The sequence below is a fragment of the Narcine bancroftii genome, chromosome 5 (genome assembly GCF_036971445.1).
Source record: "Narcine bancroftii isolate sNarBan1 chromosome 5, sNarBan1.hap1, whole genome shotgun sequence".
NCBI classification, from domain to species: domain Eukaryota; kingdom Metazoa; phylum Chordata; class Chondrichthyes; order Torpediniformes; family Narcinidae; genus Narcine; species Narcine bancroftii.
This window is the reverse complement of record NC_091473.1, coordinates 21,065,430-21,086,626: the sequence shown is the minus strand read 5'-3', so window position 1 is coordinate 21,086,626 and position 21,197 is coordinate 21,065,430. Positions and strand designations below refer to the sequence as shown.

Sequence of the window (21,197 nt, the reverse complement as noted above, 5' to 3'; positions counted from 1 at the left end):
GACACCCTGCAGCTCTGAACCTCCTCCTCCGAGTTCTTTAATCTTTTGCTTTTCAAAATAATAATCCATTAGTTGTCTCTTGGGCACTCTCCAAAGCTTTTGCAAAGGCTCTTGGAGCTGGCCTTTTGTTTGAAATGTTTCTATGTGACCTACACTAAAAAACCTTCCCCAATTTATCTCCCAAAAACATATCTATAATCTATCACACATGGAACATAGTATTCTTAGGCTTTTAGGTTTATCCTGCAAGCACAACATTGACCCTTAATGCATCTCTTCTGCTGAACTACTGATGAACGAACTTCATGTATTCTTATTATTTAATCCCTCATTTAATTTAATTTGGTTCACTGTTAAAGTCTTGCCTTCATTTCTCGTTCTTGGGTTTTCTAGCTCTAAGACTACCTGAAACATTCTGGTTATTTTCCTCTCTGGCCTCTGTTTACCAGATGAAATTGAGAAATTCCTTTCACGATTTGTTTGATGAATTGGGATAAGAAGCATTATACCGGCCATCTGGGTCTCTTCATCACTTTAATTTTCCCCAGTTTAAACTTAAATGGTTGAAGTTTCTCATTAAAATAACATGTCATTATTCACATATCCTTCCTATCAGCTGTTGGGATTAAATGTACTACTTGGGTCATTAATTTATAGAATGCATCTCACATTGGTCTTCATTTCTAGTGTATTATCCACACCATTTCAGATTATTCTTCCTCCACATGACCTTTTGTAGCTCGAATATCTCCTCTTACTTTAGTGGAGCATTGTTGTTCTAATTTGATGACTATTTTACAGATCTCTCATGGGCCCTTTTTACATATGTTAACCAACTTAACCAAATGATTTCTTTGTCCTTGTCTGCTACAGATTATTTGTCTGTCAAGAGGCATCCATGCACAAATTCTTTTGCCTCTTGGGCATCACCAACCTGAAGGGCAATGCAATCTCCTTTACATTCTTTTTCTGAACCAGTCCACATCATTCCATTAATATTGGTTCCCATTCTCTGGGTCCAGCCATGGTTTTGATCTCACCACATCATCAGTCCTTTGCACCTTTCTTATTCCCAGCCTTTCATTTCACCCATTTTTTTTTTTCTAATTCAGCTCATGTTTTTGTACATCAATACAAATAATTTTCACTGTTTCAAGTTAAGGTGTTTCTCTCTGGACTCTGAAATTTGGACTCTTCTCTGGATATTGGTATTTGTGACTGTGAAGACCTTCTGGCCCAGGACCTGTTTCATCTGGGATTCTTTTCTCTCTCACTCCCTTTCTACACAGTCATATTCTTGGACTCCCTGAACAGGTTTTGCAAAAAGGGAGGCACTGCACATTTTATCATTTTTTTTAGTAACAAGGTGAAACAGATTTGGATATGGCATCTTGGAAATTGATTTGGATTGGGGTATATGCTCATGTGACTCCTGGAGGAAGAGATGATGTGATTTTTCTGTACTGAGTGTGGCTGTGATTTAGGAAAAATGCACTTTGCAAATTGTCAGTGGCCGAATTGAGGTTGGGAGAGATGAAAAGAAGTTGAAGTATCGATAAACTTATTAAAATATTGGCTTGCATAATAGATACCTGTTTGAATACATTAAATAGATTAAGCTATGGGGCAGATAGTAAGGTGTGCTGGACTGGAGCATTCTCAGGACATCAAAAGCCCACAGCCTTAAATTTTCAATCTGTTTATTGAAAATGAAGGAAAATCTATGAATGCAGACATCCAGCCGATGCTCACTATGTGCAGCACACCCATTACATTTAATTCCAAAGTCATTGCTAGGATTGTTTCAAATTTGCCCTTATCATTCAAAAGCAAATGTACGACTTTTTTCTCCTGAAGATGCTGGATACAGAAAGAAAACAGCCAATCTCTCATCCTCCTCCGAGTTGGCTGTTCTCCATAAAATACCATTGATAAAAAAGAATGGCATGCATTGATTCTGTACCTTTATTTGACTTCAGTACATCCCACAGTGCTTTCAGTAACTTAAATGAATAGTCACTTTGGTGGGAAATGATAACAGCCAATTATTGGTCTATTAGCTCCCACGCATCCTTTAGTGATTTAAATATATTTTTAAAAATTTAGATACACATCATAGTAACAGGCCATTTTGGCCCATGAAACTGTGCCGCCCAATTTGCACCCCATTAACCTACACTCCCGTATGTTTTTGAATGGTGAGCAGAAGCGGGAGCTTCCAGAGAAAACCAATGCAGACACAGGAAGAATATGCAAACTCTTTACAGACAGCGGCGGAGGATTCTAAACCCGGTCCAGTTCCGATTGCTGGCGCTGTAAAGGCATTGCCTAACTGCTACGTCAACTGTTTTGCCTTGTAGGGAAACAAAAATGGTTTTGTGCCATTTTATGTCCATTGGAGAGGGCAATAGAATTTTAATTCAACAATTTATTTGAGGGAATGTGATTTTAAGAATCAATCTCCTGATTGCATTGAACTGCTGACTGCATCGTGGGTGGGCATTGAATAAATAACTTCATAATTTTGATGTGATCACAGTCTCTTCAATTCCTATATTTATAAACCATGAGAATTATATTTCCTATGATCCTGTCAAACCATATTCTATACTTTTGTTTTGAATGGAAGCCATTTGCAAGGAAGCTATGTGCTTGAAAACAATGACCCGGTAGTATAGTGAGCACCATCAGGATGCTGCTCCACTGCTATTCCAGGCAGTGCCCCTGGATATGGATTACTGTGTAGAATGCTGCCTGCACCCTGAGGAACTGGTGGATTGATGACGTCAGTGTCTAAATGATTTATGTTCACTGATTGTAATGCAGTAACATTAAAGCAAGTAGATGGGTACATTATTGCCTGCCTTAAAAATATGCGAATCATAAATCTGATGGTGATTCCAGCAGGAGATGCATCAGGGGGCTTAAGGTATGATGAGTGCTCCTTTAGTTGGACATGTTACTGGAAAGAATAATCACGTAAAAGCATTCTGCTTGCCATATGCTCAATATTGTGTAGTTGATTGCATCATAATTCCTCACTGCACACATGGGTGCTCTTTGACCAAGGCATTTCTAAATAAACAGAAGTCTGAGAGTCAAGAAGTGTATTTGTAACTATGGATCAAAATAACATCGTCATAAGTTGATTCATGAAATGATGCAGAGAAATTCATCCTTCCTTCTTTGTTTGTGACATGCTTTACATCCTCTGCTGCATTTCTGTTCTATTTTCTGCCCCATTCCTGGTTGGAAAACATCTATTATTTCTGAGATGATTCACTGGGCTTGAGATTGTCTTGCTTCTTTCTATTCCATCACTGCAGGTTCCAAGGCTTTAGAACAGAGTGAACTGCCGACTGAAAGGTGAAGGTTGAGAGGGTGGGAGTGGATTAGATTTGTGTGTTTCCACTCAATCCATGTACTCTTGTTGGAAAGACTTGAGGTGCTTGGTGCCTTCTTGATGCCCTTCTCCATTTTCAACAGTCATGGGTTTGGAAATCTCATGAACTGGAGATGGTTACATTAATATTTCAGGTAAAGTTAACAGGCAAAGGGAATCTTAGGTTTTGATGATTATTGGGATCTGGTTAAAAATAGTGTATAGCAGCTGTGCGTAACATGGAGCAAATTAGGTCTTTGAGAAGTATAAAAACGCAAGACAAAAATCAGGAGCTTCTGTATGTATAATAAGACCACAAGTATACAAAGGGATAAAATTGGTCCTCTTGAAGATCAGAGTGACTGGGTACGTGTGGAGCCAAAGGAAATGGGAGAGATCTTCAATGGGTTTTGTGCTTCTGAATTTATTCAGGAAACTGGCACAGAGTCTGGAAGAGAGGCAAATAGGCAGTCAGGGCATGGAAACTACATAGACTAAAGAGGAGGAGGTACTTGCTGTTTTAATGCAAATAAGGCCTGACAAGGTGTTCCTTCAGACCTTGAGAGATGCTTGTGTATAAATTACAGGGGCCCTGGCAGATGTATTCAACCTGTCCTTAGCCAAGGGGTGAGGTGCTGGAGGTTTGGAAGGTAGCTCATGTTCTGTTGTTTAAAAAAGAACATCAGAAATAGGATCTGGAGTAGGCCATCCAGCCCACCAAGCCCGCTCCATCATTCATCATGAACAAGCAGAATGCCGATCTGACGATCGGCTCATCTCCACCTCCCTGCCTTTCCCCCATAACCCTTAATTCCTTTACTGTGTAAAAATATACATTGTACAATCTACATTGTCCACCATGTCAAAAAATCAACATCTACAAAAGGCTCTAAAAATAATCCATGAAAGTATAGGCCAGTGAGCTTGATGTCCATGGTGGGAAAGTTAGTGAAAGGTGTTCTTCGAGATTGGATATACAAGCACAGTAAAATTCCACATTATTTGGCACCTACGGAGATCGCGGATACCAGAAATGCAAATTTTTTGGTTGGCTGAGACTCACTCTTACACTGCCTAACTAATACACCTGTGTAAAGAGCAAACCATTTAAAAGATAAAAGACAGTGCAAAATCTAAAGTTACTTAACAAAAAAATTAGTGTTGTAGTCTTTAATTATGTAAAGTTCACTTTAATCAAGTAATTATAATTTACAAAATTTAACTTTAAATTTGAACCCCAGTTGCTGGTGCTATAACAGTGTTTCACTAGCCAGACGCTGAGCTAACCCATAAAGCTATCATGATTAGACCCCTCCCCCCAAGTTTACAGATAAAACCATACTAATGTTCCTAACACTAATGAAGGTATAGACTCAGACAGGGATAGGGAGATGATTTGGGAGAGTCACACCAGTGACGAATAGCATCAGCTGACTCTTCATCTTGGGCGCCCCCATTTTATTCAAATACAATTTTGAAACTTCACTCAAGCAGCTGCTGTGAGCTGGGCACAACCGGTGTGCTCCGCTGTTGAATGTTTGCTCCCATCTTCACCAAGGTGTGTGTTGCCTCGGAGAACATTTACAGTTTTAAACTTTTATTTAATTTTTTTAAATTTCCCTAACATTTATTGATTCATTTCTTCAATATTTTTGCTGGTTGTTTGAGTTTACGGTTGATTGAATGTCAGATAATTTTGATTTTCCTGTATTTGGATAGACAGGAACTGATTAGGGTTTGTCAACATAGCCAGCTACATGGTAGGCAGTGTTTAACCAATGCTATAGAGTTTTTCAAGGAGGAGACCAGGAAAGTTGATGAAGGAAAGGTTGCGGATGTTGACTATGTGGAATTTACTCGGGCCTTTGACAATGTCCCACATGAAAGGTTAATCAAGAAGGTTCTATCACTTCAAGTTTATGGTGGGGTAGTAAACAGGATTAGATATTGATTTTACAGGAGAAGCCAAAGAGTGGTAGTGGATGGTTGCCTCTCTGACTAGTGGTCTGTGACTGTCTCAGGGATCGGTGCTGGGTCCACTGTTATTCGTCATCTAAATCAGTGATCTCAATAGATAATGTGGTAAATTGAATCAGCAAGTTTGTAGATGACACAAATATTGGAGGTGAAGTGGACAGCAAGAAAGGCTTTCAAAGCTTGAAGAGGAAACTGGACTAGGTGGAAAAAATGGGCTGTAAAATAGGACAAACCAAGGTAGAAGATGCACATTAACAGGAGGGCATTGAGAAGTGGGGCAGAACACATAAGCCAATCGGGTCATAATCATAGCTTTTGGCACATTGACCTTCAGAAATCAAAGTGTTAATTGTAGGAGTCTGGAAGATTTAGTGAAGTTGTATAAAACCTTGTTGAGACCAAATTTGAAGTATTGTGTGCAGCTTTGGTCACCTAACTATAATTAAGCTATCGATAAGATTGGAAGAGTGCAGGGGAGAATTACAAGGATATTGCTGGAACTTGAAGAACTGAGTTCAAGGAAAAGGTTATGCAGATTCGGACTTTATTCCCTGTAGCATAAAAGAATGAGGGGGGTATTTCAAATAGGCAGACAAAATTATGATGGAAATAGGTAGAGCAAATGCAAGCAAGCTTTTGCCACTGAGGTGAGATGAGATTAAAAACTAGAGGACATACATGGGTTAAGTGTGAAAAGGGAAAAGTTTAAAGGGAACACACAAAGAGTAGTAGGAATGTGAACGAGCTGCCAACTAAATTGGTAAATGGAGGCTCAATTTTGACATTAAATGAAAATAAGGGCATGTCCATGGTTGAGAGGAGTATGGAGGGCTATGGACTGTGCAGGTCAGTGGGACTAGGCAGAATAATAATTTGGTGCAGACTAGAAGGACCAAAGGGCATGTTTTGCTGATGTCGTGTTCTCTGGTTCTGCTTTTTTGAAGGATACTTGGCAATTGTCCTTAAAGTATTTTTTCTGTACTTGTGGAAATCTCTTGCTGAGGGACAGCTTGAAGTGGAGTGACTGCTTTGGGAATCTGTTGTCAGACTTGTGGATGATATTGCTCTAAAGCCTTTCAAGTGTGAGCTTCATTGCTAGAGATGGGGAAGGATGGTGTTGTTCTTTCTCCAATGCTTTGAGACGGTTTGATTTTTTTTCCAAGCATCCTTCAGGGGCACTTTAAGTTGTACCTTTCTGCATTGATGGGAAGGAGGTGGAGAGAGTCAGAACCTTCATGTTCCTGGGAGTTCATATTCTAAAGGCCTTTCCCAGAGCCAGCATATTGTGGCAACCATGAAGACAGTACACCAGTATCTCTACTTTCTACAGAATCTAAGGGATTTGGCATGTCATCGCAACTTCTACGTGTGTACTGTGGAAAGCATACTGACTGGTTTCATCAGAGGCTGGTTTGGCCATACAAATGCCCAGGAATGCAAAAGGCTGCAGAAGGTAGAAAACATAGCCAGGTCTATTATAGGTGGTGATCTCCCATCCATTAGAGATGACCATTTGTGGCGCTGTGTCATGAAGGCAGCCAACATCATTGAGGACCCCCATCAACCTGGTCACAACCTCTTCACTGCTACTATTGGGCAGAAGGTGCATAAGCCTGAAAACCAGCTCCTCTAGTTTCAAGAAAAGTTCTTTTTCCAACAACTGTCAGACTCTTAAACCTCTCCTTGGTTCACCAATCATAAACTGCTCTGACAGCACAAAAGGACTTTCTGCACGATTTCAAGTCACATTTTTGCACAAGGACGACTGTGATATTATCAACCTATCTAATGTATTTTACTGTCTCTTTATTCAATTAGTTGACTACTGTAATTTTTCTTCAAGTACCTGTTTGGCTGCAGCAAGTCCAAATTTTGGTGCATATGTATATTAAATGACAACAAGCTCATTCACTTCTTTCCAAGTGAATCACCACTTCATTTTTGAATCTGCTGGAGTTGTCTACTGCATCTGGTGCTTCTGTTCTTGCCTCAACCTAGGAGAGACTGACACGGACTGGGAGACTGTTGTATTGAGCACCGTCGCTCTATTCACTGCAAATGAATAGGGACCTCCCAGTGACCAACCATTTTAATTCCATGCCCCATTACCACACTAACATGTCTGTCCATGGCCTTATATACTAGTAAACTGAGGCCACCCATATTTTGGAGGAACAAGACCTAATATTTCATCTGGACGCTCTCCAACCAGATGACATTGACGTTGAGTTCTCTAGTTTCCGTTAGGCACCTTCTCTCTCTCTCTCTCTCTCTCTCTCTCTCTCTCTCTCTCTTTCCAGATTCCTCCGTCTTTCCTTCAGCTCTCTACTCTGTTCTCTTTGCATTCAGAGAACTATTCACTCCCCCATCACTACTCAGCTTTTTTCTCTTTTACCCTCCCCCCTATATCCACCCGTGTTCCTCCCTCCCACTTCTTGCCTCTCCTCCCATCTTTTAATTCAGGTACCTGCCTGCTTTTTTACTCATACCTTGATGAAGGGCTTAGGCCTGACACATTGCTTTACTTCCTATGATCTGTTGAGTTTCTCCAGCACAGTGTCAGCAGACTTTCTTGTTTAACACTAATTATTAATTTGGTGGCCTTTCATTGGGACTATAAACTCACTGGCTACTTTTTGAAATGAAGTTAAGGAAAGGCAGTGAAGTTTGACCTGAGCTTTCTGCTATTGCTGGAACTAATTACTGGTCTGCTATCTCAAAGTGAGAAAGTGAGTTTGAATCAGGACTTTGCAATAAAATCTGAAATGTCAGTGCAGCTGAGCCATTATTAGCGCACACCTTTCAGTTCATCAGGGTGTCTAATGATGAAAGGCTTCTATTCATCGATTCAGGCCATTGTTTGATACCACTGGCCAGCAGTTTTCAGTTATGTGCTCAGGAAGTGAACCCTGACAAATTACTGGGCCTTTTCTGCTTTACAACTGTGACATGCCTCCAAAGCACTGGTTACAAATGATTTGCAACATGGAGTTGCTCAGTTGTGGAAACCAATTTTTCAGCAGTTTGTCCAAGCTGACCAAGTTCATTATCTAACTACATTTGGCCGATATTCCTGTAAACTTTGCCTATTAGTGTACCTGCCTAATTCTTTAAAATTACATATTTGTACCCCCTCCTCTCACAGCTTGTTCCATGTACCTATCACCTGTGTAGAAAAAGTGACCATGTGGCTCTTTTTGAAAACTTTCTCCTCTCACCTTAAAACCTTGCAGTCTGGTTTTTGACTCCCCTATCTTCAGAAAAGAATGACAATTCACATTATCTATGCTCCTCATGACTTTATGTACCTCAGGAAGATCTCACCTCATGCTTGCAGGGAGTTTTAAACTTGGGTCCTGAACTGAAATAGGGACTGGCCATTTCTCTCCATGGGTGGTGCCTGACCCACTGTGTCCAGCTTCTGTGTTTGCTCAAGAATTCAGCATCGCAATTTTGTCACCTTTTTCCTCATAATGTACTTGCAGAACTTTGTTTCTCCATTACCTTGCCTGTTGGAGCTATTTCATGTCCTCTTTTTGCCATACTATTTTCCTCCATTACTGTTCCCTGACATTGCTCACATGATACTCACACCAATACCCAACATATGACTTTTCCCTCACTGTTCCTCATCAACAAAGGTTCCTTGATCTTGACTGCCTTGCCCTTCACTCTGACAGGAACATGGTGTCCCTGAACTCTCCCTTTCTTACTTTTAAAAGTCCTCCCCCACCCCTCCATTTTCCACTCATCCCATTCCAGGCAGACAGCTCCTCCCAATCAAACTTTGCAAGTTCTTGTCTCCAGATATCAAATATAACTTTGCCCAAATTTAGGACTTTAACTTTTGGATCATTCCGATGTATTTTTCATCTCCATTTCAAACATGTGAATTAAAGTCATTGGTTTCCAAGTCCTTCCTTGCTAACATCTCAATCACTTGCCCTGTCTCTTTTCCTAAAAAAAAGACAATTTTGCTATTGTTTCACCACAATCAACTCACAGTTTGAGAGAACTTCCCTGGACACATTTGATAAATTCTGCAAAACAGTGCAGTGCAGCTTGCTCTTTCTGCTGTGGGGATGAATATAATCCAATCATGTTTTTTTATCAAGAGGTTCTTTGGACCTTGAATATGATTTTCCTATTTCCCCAGTATGGCTAAATGTATTTGTGGTGCCTACGCTTCTTCCCCGAAGGAGGTATGAGCTCAGTTCAGAAAAGTAATTGAATTGGGGGCCTCTTGACTTTCCAGGTTCAGGTACATGTTGCATTTATCAACTAAAGAAAATTTTTTTGGGATGTTTCACATTGTCATTGGAATGTGGTGGACTACCACCTTGGACCACTATAGCGGCCATTTCAGAGTTGGGAGTGATGCTGAAGTGCACAAGTATAGTGCACTAACATCAAGGGTATTAGTACACTTGACATATTTGGCTAGTTTCATTGTCATTTAGTCAGTCATGGCAAATTGTATGTCTTCATTAGATATTGATGCTCTTGTTCTGTGCTATATATTCAAGTTACTCAACCACAAGCCAAGCAATGCAAGTAACTTGTGATTCCAAAAGTTATTGATGTTCTAGGATTTTGCATTGCATTAACCTTGTTTAGACAGATCCTTCCTTTGTCATCAACTACTATTTAAATTATGATGATAGTCCAAGAATAGGCCCCCATATCTTGTCAAATTCAACCTTGATCTCTTTCACATTAGATCTAATTTTTTTTCCAAACTCAAGCAAGACATAATATCCTGTAACCATTCCATATGAGTTGGTGCTCTGCTGTCTTTCCATTTTCATCATAATGGCTCGTCTGGCCATCAATGAAGTAAAAGCTACTATTCTTTTTTGACTTGAATTCAAGGAAATCCTCTCTTTTAGAGAATAACCTTTTTGTTCAGTCTAAATTCTCTAACTTGCCTTGAATTCCCAATACCAATGTTCTTGATTTATATTTTGATTTAAAGTTTTCCCATGGTGGATTGATTGCAATTATTTATAGCAATTTGATGGTCCTAAGAATATATTCAGGAACGGGAATCAAGAATGAATGGGAACTAGATTTGAGTACATCAATTTCAGATGAAAATTGGGATAACACTCTTGATCGTGATTAATCATACTTCATTCTGTGCACAATATTGCTTAATACAATTTAAAGAAGTTCATGGAATACATATGTCAAAAGTTAAACTATCTCATTTTTAACCTGATGTTGTCTCACTATATAACAAATGTAAAATTTTTGAGACCTCTGTGATTCCTATGTTTTGGGAGCATCCAGAACTACAAGAATATTGGGAATAATTCTTTAAAACTCAATCACAGATCCTTAGGATTAAATTAGAACGGTGTCCAGCTTTAATTCTGGCAGTGTTTGTCCACCTGCACTTTGAGTAAGGGCTCAGGCCCAAAATGTCAGTAATATATCGTTATCTCCAATGGATGCTGCGAGATTGGCTGAGTTCCTCCAGCGTTTCTATGTTCTACATTCACAGCATCTGCAGACTTTCGTGTTTCAGTCAAATGAAATAATTTTATAGAATTATTAATTTCATGATGTCATAATTTGATACTAAATTTGTTTAAAATTGGGTAAAGCTCAAATTGGTGCATAGACCCTAATATTTAGATATAAAGGAATGCACCAGTAATTTTTCTCTCCACTTCTATGTGGTATCCTGCTCCATCCTGGGGATCAATGTTAAATGTGTCCAGAAGGCACATCAATTGGATTAGCTAATGTGCAGTCCAACCTGCATTCCATTGCATGGCATGTGTCATTCATTATCAGAATGTGGGCATCAATCAGACACTGTCTACAATTCTGTCTTGTGACACTATAGCATTGCATGTCAAACAACTGTACAATGGAAGAAATCATGCAAATAAGTCAAATTATCACCTGTTGTGGTATATTAATCATTCAGCTATCATTGCAGCTTCGAGAAACCATTTCTTTTTCTCTACCAGAATGGCAAGGCTCATTCCGTTTAGATGCCAAAAATTTGTGACAGCATACAATGTAACCAGGTTTATGGGATGGATGATGCATGGTGCTAGAACACTCTTGTTTTTGCCTCTGGGACCTGGCTATAAGAATAGTTCAGACAGCTGGGATAAAAACTTCATTTAGAGAGCACCAAAAGCTTACGTGAAATGAACCAGAATACTCAGATTGGTTTCAAAATGAAATGGTTCAGGATTATATTTAAATTAGTGAATATGGGAATTTCATACTAATTCACAAATGTTAGTGTGATTGAAAAATGAAATTTTAGCCCCTCTCCCACCTCCATGGAAAGCATCCATATTTAGCTTGCAATGCCTCCAAAGTTCAAGTTGAATCCAAAAATGCCCTTGATTAACTTGAATAAAATGTTGACATTCTCCTCCAATACTCTGCATGTCCTTACAACGTTGATGTTGAAGATAACTGTGCTCCAGAGGCAGTAATAACTTTTGAAACATTTTGGAATATTAACATTGCTGCACACTAGTTTTCATTCTATTGCAACTTGATAACTTCTTTGAAAATGCTAGTTCCTGAAGATGGCTTACCCTTTCAAGGCAATTAAAAGTTGCCAAGAAAAATCTCAAGATAATAGGTGTCACTTTTTTTTCAGTTAAAGATTTTAAGATATGGAGAACTTCTGTTTTCAAATGTAATTATCGAGCTTCAACTTGTAAACTGAAGTGCTTAAGGGCAAGACATCTCTTCACATTTTCTCCACCCTGCAGACTTTTGGCATAGAGAGGTCATGCTGACCGTTGAATAGTAGCAATTGGTAATTTCTTCCTGGAAGCAGGCACTTGGAAAGAACAAGTGTGTGATTTGTTTCAGGAGATTGCTGCTTTGACTGTATTGATGTTAATTGATGTCCTGAGATGTTAATAACTTGCCCTTTGATCTCATTTGCATTATTTTGCATAGCACATTTTTAGTTCCATCTCCACTCCAACGCATTGATGAAGGTAAATCTACTGAACTGCCTCCCATTTATTTCTAACCAATAGCATGCAGGTGGAGTTACGCAAGAAAACCTGCAGATCATGGGGTCAAGTACAATACACAAATGTGCTGGAGAAACTCATCAGGTCACGCAGCGTCCATCAGATGAAAAGGGTCTGAGCCCTTCATCAGCATAAGTTGATGAAGGGTCTAGGCCCAAAATGTTGGTTACCCTTTACTTCCTATGATGCTATGTGACCTGTGCTGATATTCTCCAGCATATTTATGTATTGTAACATGCAGGTGAAGTGTTGTGTCTGAGATATCTTTCAAAAACCCCTTATATTGCCTGAGACTAGGAATCTTTTGATCTCCCATTTCTGTTGAACCAACCTCCTTTGTCTACTGGAAATGGAAAGATCATTGTCAACATACTACATTCAAATAGTAATAATTGACCTTCAGTATTGAGCTGCACCCTACTGACCAATTTTTGCTGCCTGGGGTTACTGTAGGTGACCTCTCATTGCTGGTACGAATTGAGAGAGCAATAGGTTCACTTAACAAGCCTAAAGCATGTCCTGCTGCATTTTCCATTGTGTACAAGGAGGCTCTGTCTTTGAAATCCTACTAACAAGCTTAGACAGTGGGCAAAGCTTCAGCCCTCCTCCCAGCCAGTTTACTGGTCAGAAATGCCACAAACATGAATTAACAGATTTTAACATGTTAAAGGCATTTTTACAGCTGTTAATTCTTAAATAAATAAAAGGCTCTAATTTTTTTTCAGAATAATAAAAACGTGAAAAATCACTATCTTCAACCTGAATTTATCTTCAAAATAAAAAAGGGACAACTGAAGAGAGGCAAAAAAGAATCAATCTCCTGAGCTTTGTATCTGCGGCTCTATGTTCCCGTTGAAACATTATGGGCGTAGATCCTGAAGATGTCTAATTTGACATTTCTTGCCAGTAGCAGTTAAAGGGTGTAAATATAAATTTTAAATTTAGACATTCTGCACGGTAACAGGCAATTTCAGCCCACAAGTCTGTGCCTCCCAATTTACAGCCCACTAATCTTTACTCCTAGTAGGTTTTTGAATGGTAGGAGGAAACTGGAGTCCCCTGGGAAAACTCATGCAGACATGGGTTTGAACATACAAACTCCTTATAGACAGCGTGGGGTTCAAACCCCAGTCCAATCGCTGGTGCTGTAAAGGTGTTGTGCTAACCGCTGCACCAATCGTGCTGCTGTTGAAGGCCACATCGAGTCTAATGTTGGAACTAGATGGCAGATTAGTTTACCAGAAAGATCATGAGCTTAATCTCTCCTCCTTCCATGGCTGGGGTGTTTCAGATATTACACAATCTGAATCATAGAAATAAAATATAGCATCTTTTCTTTGGAATAACAAATATTTTATTCCTGACTCTTCCTCGACTTGTACACAGTAGAACAGGGTCTACACTGTATACGAAGGAGGTTATGGATTGGAAGCATTAGAAATAAAACATTATTATTTGCAAGTGAAACAATCTTAAATTTTGTGACTTTGTGCTACAGAGTTAAATTTTCTGTTTCTGATAACTAAATTGCTCTGTTCTCATGGTAGGGTCATAAAATCTCTCAAGAGGAAATTGAGTCAATGTTACAATATAAACACCTACACTGTGAACATTTTTCATGGTTTGCAGATGGAACATGAATGACTGGCTCTCCAAACTTAATGCAATAGAATGAATGATCAACAGCAACATATAATACCATGCCTTCCTGGCTCAATGGTTGTCTACAAATACATAAAAAAGCTGGAATTCCTACATGCTGCTTATGTTAAGTTGAAAAGATGTAAGCAAATACACAATATTTTGCTCTGATTGATGTTTTTCACTAGTCTCTGATAATAATGGAGTTTCTATATGTTTGGACCCTGCTGTTTTTATTGGTCTGTAAATATTCAACGCTAATGGCGTGCAATTTTAGCAAAGATGAATAATACTTTGAAGACACTAGGCAGACGTGTGATCATACACTTGGTCTCAAGTGCTGGCATTTGTACTGTAGTCACTGTTTGTAGCCGAAGGGTTTTAAATGTGCCTCTTCATTCATCAAAGGATATTGCTGTTGTCAAAAGCTTCTGCATTCTGAGATGAATGTGCAGTGATTAGATGTCAAACTCTGGCAGAATTGGTCAGTGAGCAAGCCTGACATTGAAAAAAGCAACACAAGCAAAAGAAAACCATAAACAGGCTTTAAGTTGTTGAGGAAAGAGGTCGGTCATCAATTTTATCATGAATGTGCATTTGTACAATCCTGACAGGTTAATCTCTTGAGAAGTAATTTTTCCTTTTGTGAAGTTGTTAAGTCCATGCACTTCTCTCGCTAGCACCATTCCAAACGATAATGAGGCATTGGAAAAGATTTCAGTAAATGTGAGACTGCCGTCCATCAGTGCAGATTGCTATTTGATCTTTGATTCTGTATCTTGGAACTGGTTTACAATCTTATTGGCAGGTTTTTAAGAGTTCTGTATTATTACTAGATTTGAAAAAAAATCATTTTTTATGTGTCTTTTGTTATGCTTGTTCTTTCAAGAAAAACAACTTTATATAAGTTTAACACTTAACTGACTTTATTTTCCTTGAGCTGCTTCAACCGACTTCCAGCGACTACGCCTGCGACTCCGGTCATATACCACCTCAATTTTCCTTCCAGTTGCACTCATTACATGCTGGGAAATGTAGTTCTTATGTACACACATAATAACACATCTTTCCCCTTTAAAAAAAACACATAACAAAACTATTGACATTCTGTGGTCAGTCTCTTTCCACTCTGCAGCTTTCAATCAGTCTCTGAGGGGGTTTAATAGTCCTTTTTGGTCTGCTATATGTTTCCACCGGTGTACTGCTTGCATTTGCTGCATTAGACTTAGTAGTTTTCTGTGAACTCTGAACAACATGTTTCTCTTCTTCCTTTTGCGTACTGACAGGTGACGGGGCATGACTATGGGTTGGAGCTTATGGTCAAAGATCCACGTGATTTTTTAAAAGAAAAAATTACTTTTCACACTATGAACCATATTAATCAAAATATACACAAACATTTCCCTCTTGAATATACACAGTGTCATTTTCTCCCCTCCCTTCCCTCCCTCCCTCCCTCCCACTCCCCTCCAAACCCATTAAACGTTCAACATATATAATACAATAAACCCATTAAACAATGTCATCACACAATGAAAATAAACAAGAAAATTGTGTCATCTACTTTTACACACTGGGTCAGTTTATTTCGTCGTCTTCTCATTCTATCATTTTAGGGGGTGGAGGTCTGCAGTAGGCCCTCTCTGTTGTATTCCATGTACGGTTCCCAAATTTGTTCAAATAGTGTGACTTTATTTTTTAAATTATATGTTATTTTTTCCAATGGAATACATTTATTAATTTCTATGTACCATTGCTGTACTCTCTCAGGATCTCTTCTAATTTCCAAGTTGACATTATACATATTTTTTGCTACAGCTAACGCTATCATAATAAATCTTTTTTGTGCTTCATCCAGTTTGAGGCCTAATTCTTACTTCTTGTATTACTTAGAAGAAAGATCTCTGGATTTTTTGGTATGTTGCTTTTTGTGATTTTATTTAATATCTGATTTAGATCTTCCCAAAACTTTTTCACTTTCTCACATGCCCAAATTGCATGTACTGTTGTTCCAGTTTCCTTCTTACAGCGAAAACATCTATCTGATAATATTGGATCCCATTTATTTAACTTTTGGGACGTGATATATAGCCTGTGTAACCAATTATATTGTATCATGCGTAACCTCGTATTTATTATATTTCTCATTGTTCTGGAGCATAACTTTTCCCATGTTTCATTTTTTTATCTTTATGTTTAGATCTTGTTCCCACATTTGTTTGGGTTTATAGCTTATTTCATCATTTTCTTTCTCTTGCAGCTTGATGTTTGTTATAAATCTTTTAATTTTCATTGTGTCTGTAATCACATATTCAAAGCTGCTTCCTTCTGGTAACCTCAGTCTGTTTCCCAATTTGTCCTTTAAATAGGTTTTCAGTTGGTGGTATGCAAACATTGTACTGTGAGTTATTCTATATTTGTACTTCAATTGTTCAAATGATAATAAGTTATTTCCCAAAAAAACAATTTTCTATTCTTTTAATTCCTTTTCTCTCCCATTCTCTAAAGGAAAGGTTATCTACTGTGAAAGGGATTAGTTGATTTTGCGTCAATAGTAATTTTGTAGTTGGTAATTTGTTTTTTTTCCTTTCTATGTGAATCTTGTTCCAAATGGTGAGTAGATAGTGCAGTACAGGTGAACTTCTATATTGCAAGAGAGATCCATGTGGTTCATTCTCATAGGTGTCCCTCCCTCTGTCTGGATCTGGTAACAATGTGGATCTTTTTTCTTCCTGCACATATCCCAGCAAGGCCCACATGTCAGATTAGTGATCTTTGATTCGCACTGGAACTCCAGGCTTCAGGACTGGAAGGCTTTTTGCAATCTTGTCATGATATTATTTCTGTTTCATTTTCTCTTCCATTTTAGCCTGTTTAACCTTGTGTGCTCCTTTGGGCGTCAACAGGTTTCCATGCATTGATCCATATGCATCAACCCATTAGCTTTTGGGCTGGAGAAAAGCCATTCTGCAGTGGTGTACTCCTGTGAATCATTAGACTTCTGTGGAAATTCTCTTGGGCATCATGCGCATTCTTCATGAGGCTCTTCACCACCTTGAGAGAACTCTCTGTTAGGCCATGAGACTTTGGGTGATATGGGCTTTACGCCTAAGTATTGGCAAAAGGCTTAAATTCACTGCTGGAAAATTGTGGCCCATTGTCTGATACTACTTCATAAGGAACTCCATGCCTCGCAAACAATTTTTTAATGAAAGTGACAACTGCTTTGCTAGAAGTTGACTGCAGTGTTGTTACCTCTTGGTAATTGGAAAAACAGTCTGTTACTGCTACAGTACAACTATGATTATCCAATTATCATATTTCTCCAGCCTTATCAACATGCGCTGTACTCTCATTTCACATTCAGTGGTTTGGACATAATTGTCCAATGGTTTTTGTTCTGACTCCACTTCAGAAGTTTGCCCAAAATTTATTGATGGAACTTTTCACTTGCATAAGTGTTGGCAAGAAACTCTTTCTCGATCTGTGCATAGTTGGCTTCTGCACTTGTTAAAGCCCTTGATGCATAAGCCCCAGGTTGCTATGTGTCCCCATGCTGCTGCAGTGACACTGCTCCAAGGTCATGACAGGATGCATAAGCCATGATCCTGGTGCTTCTATCCAGATCATAAAATTTTAGTACAGGCTTTTCTGTTAGGACATTTTTGAGAACATGGAAGCACTCTTCTTGCTCGTGTGATCATATACAGTAATTTTTCTGTTTAAGGAGTGATCCAAGTTGTGCTGACACAGTCGACAGACAGGGGGTGAACTTGGCTAGTTAAGTCACCATCCCCAAGAAATATTGCCATTCTTTGTTTTGGGACCTCACAAAATTCTCAATGGCGGATGTCTTTCTTGGATCAGGCTTCTCTCCCTGCTCAGTTATGACATCTCCTATGAAGGTCAGCGTCTTTCCGCAAAACTCGTATTTCTGTTTATTTAATTTCAAAATGACATTCCGTGTTATGTCAAGCACTTGCCTTAGTCACATATCATGTGAATCCCCATACAATGATGTCATCCATCATGGTCTCAACTCCAGGTAAACTTTCAAAGATCATGTGGATGGTTTTATGGTCGACTTCTGGTGTGGACAAGATCCTATATGGTAGCTGAAGAAAGTGGAGTATTGAAAGTGCATAGTCTTGAACTTGCCTTGTCAAGCTTCCTCAGCCAAAACACTGATGACACGCTGAGCTTGCTAAACCACTTGGCACCTGCAAACGGGGACATGATTTCCCTCATGTCGGCAATTAAAAATGGCTTTATTGAGATTTTTTGGGTCCAGACATATGCTCCATTTTCTTTTTGCACAATGATAACTGAGCTGAACAAATCTGTAGGTTCTTCAATTTTCTGGATGACTTTCATCCATTCCATGCAGGCTAGTTCTTGTTTAAGTTTATCTCTAAATGGAAACCGAACTTTCCTGCAGGCATGGACAACAGGAGCTACTGTCTCATCCATACAGATCTCTTGATTGACAGACTGAGCTCTTCATGTGCACTCAGACCTCTCTTTTCTACAATCAGTAGCTGTGACTTTAGATGCCGCCCTTTGTACTTGAAGATCACCATATAGCTCCCTTTTACTGGAATGTTCTCTCCAGTGTAGCCTGTCACTTTTAATTTCACTGGATAAATCTTGGATAAATCTTGCTTTTTACAATGAGGGTCTTGTAATTGTCCATAGATAACAGATTCACCTGGGCTCCAGTGTCGAGCTTAAATAGAGTTACTGTCTCATTCAATCACTGGAATGAACCATTCTGTTTTGTCAGAAGAAGTCTAGTGAATCCATGAAGAATTCCTCCATTTTTTCATTCACTTTGTGTACCTTTCTCTTGGTATCCCTTGCTTTGCAGCACTTTGCAAAATGATTCTCTTCCTTCGTTTATAGTAGGACTTGCCATAGGCAGGACACATCTTTGGAATGTGTCTACCTCTGCACTGGCTGCATTTGTTGTTTGAGCTTTGCACTTTGTTTTGTTGTTGCTTTGGGTAACCCCTGGTGCTCTGCTTATCTGTTTTCATTGCATGCACTGTTATGTCCATCCTGTGCAACTCCTTAGATTGTGCTTGTGTGATCTCTGCTGCCCTATACATATTCACAGCTTTTTCCAGAGACAAATCTTTTTCATGTGACTGTCCATTATCTGGGATTCTGCAAACTATTCTGTCTTTAATGAGGGAATTTTTCAAATCTCCAAATTCACAGGATTTACTCAGTGTGTGAAGCTTGGCTAAGTTCTGGTCAAAGCTCATACTATATATCTGGTAACAGGAGAAAAACTTGTATCTCTGAAATTTGACTTTTTACTTGGAACAAAATTCTCCTCAAATTTTGTTATTAGAAAGTCCAATGTGAAAGCTGTCTCATCAATTTGAAAACTGTTATAGATGAGGCATCTTCACCCTACACGTGCAGAAACATAGACACTTCTCATTTTCCATCAGTCTTTCCCTTTCCACCAGCTTCTAAAAACTGTAAATGTAGAATCGGTGTTTGAACCAACTGCAATTATTGGCTAGATTGCCGGTAAACTGCATTGGTGTAGGAGGCTTAACTTGTTTTCATGCTTACGAAATATTTTCTTCTCTTACTCAGACACTTCTGACACCATATTATGCTTGTTCTTTCAAGAGGAATGACTTTACTTGGATTTAACCTTAACCAAATTTATTTTCCTTGAGCTGTTTCAACTGACTTCGAGTGACAAAACCCACCACTCCTATCATATACTATCTCTGGTTTCCACACAATCGTGCACATTACGTGCTGGGAAATGTTGTTCTTATTTACATGCATAATAACACATTATTAACATACAATTTAAATTGTAGTAAGGATACAAGGCACATTTTGTGATAGCCAAATTTCATTGAGCAAGTTATGTAAAAGAGAACATTTTTCATTCTTCGGTTTCTGTCACCTATGGGGATTGGTAGAATCTAGATAAATTAATTTCCTGGTTGTTTGAGACTCCATTCTGGTGAGTGGAGCACTAATGGTGAGCCGTGCCAATTTTTAATTTGCGTATTTTTACCCAGCTATTTTGCACAATATTTTATTTCTGGTTTCTTGAGGCTGCTGTTTACTTGAATTCCGGTTTAGAGGGATTTGGCTGAACAGTATATGGCACTTATCCATAAATGGCTTTAAGGGAATGGCAGTCAGCTATTTTCTTGAACTTCAGTAGAACTTGCAGTGAAAATGCTCTCATAATGGGGAAGGAGTTCCAGGATTTAGACCCAGAGACAAAGGAGGTATCTATGTATATATGTATGTGAATTGTAGGTATGGTGTGTGAATTGGGAGGAATGTGATAGTAATATACCTACTGTCACTGTCGGTGGTGACTGGAGATCACTGGAGACTGAAGCTGATAAATGTTTAAAGTTTTTATTCAACACAAGTTTTCTGGAGAATCCATTTCTCTACTCCTGACACTCAACTATACAGTGTTTTATACTTAAACACAAAGATAACAATGAGTGATTAACCATAGTTTCATTGGCTATAATTACCTACTTAACTTTTACATTTGGGTGCAGACAAGCAACTTTTCAGAATTACATATTTACAATGGCAGCACATCCCAAATGACAGAGCTTCTTGAATATTCAAATATTCAATATTCAAGGGCAAAACAAAGTTGAATGCTTTTGTTACAGTGTTGAATGGATTCCTGAAGATGTAGGCAGACAAAATGTAATCTGACAAAACGTGTCTTGAACTGTGTATTTGGTGGCAGGGATATGCATTTAACAATGTGTTAATACAGGAGATGACTACATAATGCCTTTCCTGCTCTCATCATGGGGTTTTCAATGAAGACCAGTAAACTCGATCATTTATTGTCTCTCCTTGTACAGATAGTACAGGATCTATTCTCGATGAATAGGTAGATTCAATGTCCTTGAGATATCAGTGGATGTTATGCTGTGGAATGGTTTTTTGAAGACTGGTTCTTTTTCAAATTAACAGATGCTCCCCTCTTTTCATAGCTCTTGAACAGTCCCTGCCCAATAATCCCTAACATTGCCCTGCTTTTCTGTAGAAATTATTGGTTTGTTAGATGCTGTTGGATTGGTCTAGGGATGTAACTGCAAACAGCATGTTGTTACCAAGGGCACAGTAGACAAGGGCACAGTAGACAATGGAATGGCAAT

At 38.8% G+C, this 21,197-nt stretch overlaps 1 protein-coding gene and 1 long non-coding RNA gene across 3 annotated transcripts in view; both read left to right on the top strand.

Annotated features, from left to right (window-relative positions):
- Window positions 1-21,197, top strand: part of LOC138763184 (metabotropic glutamate receptor 7-like) — a 583,408-nt gene that overhangs the window by 41,906 nt on the left and 520,305 nt on the right. The window lies entirely within an intron of this gene.
- The window catches only part of LOC138763186 (uncharacterized), a 38,322-nt gene that overhangs the window by 2,260 nt on the left and 14,865 nt on the right, over window positions 1-21,197 (top strand). The window contains exon 2 of one of the 2 annotated variants that reach the window (XR_011357367.1): window positions 14,011-14,164. The exons of the other annotated variant lie outside the window; for it this stretch is intronic. This is a non-coding gene — a long non-coding RNA (uncharacterized lncRNA). The remainder of the gene's footprint in view (window positions 1-14,010; window positions 14,165-21,197) is intronic. 2 annotated transcript variants of the gene reach the window in all.